Raw genomic sequence first — 5708 nt, forward strand, 5'->3', positions numbered from 1 at the left:
TTATGGAATTGTCTATCCTATGCCTGTCCCACCATATATTTTAGAAACATATAATTTATTTGATTTCACAGCTGGAGGGGAATTTTCCTCAGAATGAATCATAACCTGAGTCTTACATATATCCCATTTTGATGATATTTAGATGGGAATCTAGACCACAGACTTTTAAGATTATGCTAGAATGAGTTAAGACCAGGAGCTATTGGGTTAAAATGAAAGTACTTTATATGTGAGAAGTACATAAGTTTTGGGGGTGACAGAGGCAGAATGCTGTAATTCGAATGTTTGTCCCTTCAAAAATTCATGTTGAAATTTAATTCCCACTGTAACAGTGTTAAGAGATGTCACCTTTAAGTGGCAATTAGGCCATGAGTGTAAGATTCTCTCTGGGGCCTGAAAGCTTAAGGAGATGAATAGTTCTTCCCTTCTCAGGCCCAGTCCCAAGGTGCAAGGCAACTTGCGCCAGCAGCGTGTGCCAGCAGGATAGCAGAAGCAGGAAGTGAGCGAGCTGGAAGACATGTACCCCTGAAGATCAAGAAAGAGGCCATCTGGGTCCAACGTAGCAGTTACGTCAGACTAGGACACTTCCTGTTTACAGGAGACTATAAAACCTTTGCCCCTTCCTCACTTGGGGCTGACGCCATTTTAGGCCTCAGCCATCCTGCACCCAAGTGCTCATTAAAACAGCATGTTGCTCCACACTGCTTCCTGTTAGCTGTTGGTGCGCTGTCGGGGTTTGAAGTGATATAAAAACCTTACATCTGGTGCTGAAACCCAGGAGGGGCTCAGGTCCGCATCCTCCATGGACCTACCCCTCCACCCCAGAAAGCAGGCCACAGCAGCTGGACAAAGGAAGCTCCTTGGTCTCCAGTCACTTCTCTATGCATGCACATCAGTCGCTGATCTTGCCTACTGCTGAGTCTCCTTGTAAGCCCCGTTAACAGGGAAAAATCTGCAAAGCCTGTTTTGGTTTCTCTGGTCCAAAAATCCAACATTGGTCCGAGAAGGCTCCAGCATGTGTCAGGCACTCGCTGATCATCTGGTCTTAAGTGGATGCCTCTTAGCCATTTGATCCTGTTTCGGGAACAAAAAAGGCAGCGGTGACAATTGCTCCTTTTATCATCTCCCTCTGGCCATCCAGGACGGTCTCCTTTTTCCCTGTTCTCCCCAGCCTACCCCCTTTATGGAAAACTCCCCGTCCTCCATTCCAAAAAACAGCCGTCTAGGCTGCCTCATAAAAAACCTGCAAACCTTAGGCCTCAGGCAAGATATCCGCCCTAAGTGCCTTGTCTTTCTTTTTGCAATACAGCCTGGCCACAGTACAAATTAAATAACGGATCCAAATAGCCCGCAAATAGAACATTTGACTTTACAGTTTTAACTGACTTGAGCAGTTATTGCCGACGACTGGAAAAACGGGGAGAAATTCCTTATGTCCAGGCCTTTGTGCACTCAGATCACTACCCGACCTCTGCAATCCTTGCTTACCTGTTCAAATCCTTCCCCTCCATTCTTGCCGCCCTGATCGCCTATCTCCCCCGACCCTCTCTTTTTCCTCATTCTATCCAGCTGACTGCTGTTCACCCCTCCCAGCCACTACTTCTTCCTCTCAACTGTCTTCTTTAACCCTCCGAACCTCCTTGTTGTCTTCTCAGCCGCCATCTTCCCAGCTGGCATCACCTCCAAAAGTACCCACTTCTTTTCCTACAACATCCTCTCCTCAAGACAACCCTAGCATTGTCTGTACTAATTCTCCTTCTTCACCCCGCTCTCCTGAAGCCCGTAAAACCATCCCACCACGTTATGCCCCTATCTATCGTCCACTGCCTGTCAACTCAATCCCCCTTCCACTTCAAACCCTGAGCAGGAACCACTTCTGGCTTCTTTCTTCTCTCCCACCCATATTCGTTCAGGCACCATCTTTGGCCCATGCCCTACCCTTACTTCGGCGCCGGGGCTAGAATGCCCCCTTCGGGAAGTGGCAGGAACTGAAGGTATTGTTAGAGTTCATGTTCCCTTTTCCCTCACTAATGTCTCTCAAATTAACAAAAGACTCGGTTCATTTCCAGAAGACACTACCTTTTATATTAGAGAGTTTCAGTACCTTACCCAGTCTTATAAACTAACCTGGCATGACCTCTACGTTATCCTCTCTTCCACCCTCACCCCAGAAGACCAGGACCGGACCGTATCTGGACCCTAGCTCAGGCACACGCTAATACAATTCATCACCAAGCTCCTGCCCTGTCTACTGGCACAGAGGCAGTCCCCAGCCAGGACCCCCACTGGGATTTTTAAGATGGGGCCTCCGGATGGCGCCATCAAGACCACATAATTATGTGTCTCCTTGCAGGACTCAAAAGGGGTGCCCATAAATTGGTAAACTATGAAAAACTTTCAGAAATCCCCCAAGGTCCTGACAAAAACCCAGCCCTTTTTCTCTCTTGTTTAACTGAAGCCATGAGAAAATATACCAACCTAAACCCAGCCAGCCCAGAAGAAACCACTATTTTAAACCTTCAGATCATTTCCCAATCCACCCGTGATATTAGGCGCAAGCTTCAGAAGCTTGACGATGGCCCTCAAACCCCACAACAAGACCTTATTAATTTAGCCTTCAAAGTCTTTAACAGTTATGGTGAGGAAAGTAAAAGGCAAAAACAGGCAGAGTCTCAAATGCTTGCCTCCGCCATCAGGGGCCCTGCAGGCGCCCGGGGCCGCAGCTCCACACGGAAGCCTCCAAGCAATCCACCTCCACCTGGCACATGTTTCAAGTGCAGCAATAAAGGCCACTGGTCCAGAAAATGCCCAAATCCAGGTAGGCCCACCAGGCCATGCCTCCTCTGCAGAGGACTCCACTGGAAGTTGGACTGTGAGTGGCCCCCTGCAAGGACCACCCCCATCCCTTCCTGAGCCGGCCAAAACCTCCTACTCAGATCTCATTGGTCTTGCCGCTGAAGACTGACGGTGCCCTGGAACGGATGCCCCAGCAAGTACCATTGCTTCATCGGAGCCAAGGGTAACCCTGATGGTGGCAGGTAGGCCAGTATGTTTTTTTAAATTAATATCGGGGCAACCTACTCTGCTTTACCTAATTTTTCAGGACCCACCCAGTCCTCCCAAGTCTCTGTTGTGGGAATTGATGGACAAATCTCCAAACCCTGAGCTACCCACCACTTTTCTACTCCCTGCACACTTTTTCCTTCACTCACTCTTTGTTAGTCCTGCCTTCATGCCCAACTCCGCTCCCAGGCAGACATATCGTTTCTTTTTCTTTTCTTTTTTTTTTTTTAAGACGGAGTCTCACTCTGTCACCCAGGCTGGAGTGCAGTGGTGCGATCTCCGCTCACTGCAAGCTCCGCCTCCCACGTTCATGCCATTCTCCTGCCTCAGCCTCCCGAGTAGCTGGGACTACAGGCGCCCACCACCACGCCCAGCTAATTTTTTGTAATTTTAGTAGAGACAGGGTTTCACCATGTTAGCCAGGATGGTCTCGATCTCCTGACCTCGTGATCCTCCCGCCTCAGCCTCCCAAAGTGCTGGGATTACAGGCGTGAGCCACCGTGCCCGGCCGAGACATCCTTTCAAAACTCCACACTACTCTCCACTTCCACGTTCCCCATAGTACCCAACACATCCACCCAGACCCCTCCAGTATTTCTAGTTTTCTTCTACTCCTTCAGCCTCCCACCCTAAAACACACAACCTTTCCTTATCCCCCATCCGTAGTTAATCCCACTGTTTAGGATACTTGCTCACCCTCAGTCGCAGAACACCACACCCCTGTCCACATTACTCTTAAAGAGCCCACCCAGTTCCTATCACAGAAGGAGTATCCCATCCCCCAGGCAGCTCTCATAAGCCTAAAGCCTATCATTTCTTGCCTTCTTGCCAGTCACCTACTCTGCCCAACAAACTCCCCTTTTAACACACCAATTCTACCTGTCAAAAAGCTAGCTGGAACTTATCGCTTAGTCCAGGACCTCAGGCTCATTAACCAAGCTGTACTTCCAGTATGTTCAGTAGTTCCTAATCCATACACTTCCCGCAATTCCCTCCAATACCACCCATTTTTCTGTTCTAAACCTAAAGGATGCTTTTTTTCACAATTCCTTTGCACGCTAATTCCCAAAACCTCTTTGCCTTTATGTGGGAAAACCCCGACACCCACATTTCACCTCTGCTCACCTGGTGCGTACTACCTCGAGGTTTCAGAGACAGCCCCCACCTTCTTAGGCCCTTGCTTGCGACCTTTGTACCTTACCCCTAAAACCGTCCGCTCTCCTTCGATGTGTTAATGATCTGCTCCTGCGTAGCACCTCTCAAAGAGACTGCAACGCCCATACTATCTCTCTCTTTTAAACTTGGCAGAACGGGGGCATTAAGTCTCCCCTAAAAAAGCACAAATATGCACCCCCTCAGTCATCTATCTAGGCCTAGATCTTACCCTGTGTACCCAAGGGTTCACAACCGACCGCATATCCCTCCTCCTGTCCCTCCCACCTCCGCAAACTAAGCAAGAAATTCTCTCTTTTCTAGGGACAAGCAGGATATTTTAGACTCTGGGTTCCCTCCTTGGCTCTACTTGCCAAACTGTTATACCAAGCTGCTAAAGGCCCTCTCCATGAGCCTTTAAAACCTGCGCAGCCTATTACTCAACCTTTCCATCTACTCCAGAAGGCTCTCATCTCAGCCCCCGTCCTCACTCTCCCAGACATCACCAAACCTTTCTCCCTCTATACCGACAAACAGTGTGAAGTTACACTGGGTGTTCTAACCCAGTCTAAGGGACCCACCCTCCAGGTTGTTGCCTACCTGTCTAAACAGCTTGAAGCCACAGTTCTCTGATGGCCTGCCTGCCTCCGAGCATTGATGGCAGCTGCTGCCCTCACCCTTAAAAACCTAAAACTATCTCTCCATGCCAACCTAACAGTTTATTCAACCCATAACATCAAAGACATGCTAGCTCACCACAGTGTACTAAGTCTCATCTCTGCCACACAGCTCCTCCAACTGTATGCTCTATTCATAGAAAGCCCCCAAATCACCATGCTAACCAGCTCCCGTCTAAACCCGGCCACGCCCTTACCTGAAGCTACAACCACCCAAGACTCTACACACTTCTGTTTGAACACTATTCAAACCTTTCTTATACCTTTTCCAAATCTAACACACCAATATCTTCCAGATGCCTCCTTTACTTGGTTTGTAGATGGTAGCTCCTTCCTACATCAAGGACACCGGCATGCTGGCTGTGCTATAGGGTCACCCACACACACACTATTGAAGCCAATCTGCTCCTCCTAGGCATCACCTCCCAAAAAGCTGAACTCATTGCCCTCACTCGAGCTCTCACTCTAGCAACCAGACAACAGATCAACATATATTCAAATTCTCATTATGCTTTCCACGTAGTACACTCACACTTGTCCATCTGGAAAGAACGGGTTTCCTAACTGCAAAAAACATCCCTGTCATAAATGACTCCCCCATCAGCAAGCTCCTTCAAGCTGCCAGGCTCCCGCAGAAAGTTACCATCATTCATTGCAGGGGCCACCAAACCCCAGAGAATCCTATATCGGTGGGAAATGCTTTAGCAGATCAGGTAGCCAAACAAGTAGCCCTACAACCTGTGCAAGGCCAGTTTCTTTCCCAGTCCTTGTTCTCTCCTCTTTACTCCTCAGAAGAAAAGGAGGACTTCTGAGCCC

The 5708-nt window shown here is 48.7% G+C and overlaps 1 pseudogene; it reads left to right on the plus strand.

The window, feature by feature from the left end:
• The first annotated feature begins 748 nt into the window (after positions 1 to 748).
• Positions 749 to 3023, plus strand: LOC129531478 (transcription factor NF-E4-like; annotated as a pseudogene).
• The last annotated feature ends 2685 nt before the right edge of the window (positions 3024 to 5708 follow it).

Source organism: Gorilla gorilla, chromosome 12 (assembly GCF_029281585.2).
Source record: "Gorilla gorilla gorilla isolate KB3781 chromosome 12, NHGRI_mGorGor1-v2.1_pri, whole genome shotgun sequence".
Classification (NCBI taxonomy): Eukaryota; Metazoa; Chordata; class Mammalia; order Primates; family Hominidae; genus Gorilla; species Gorilla gorilla.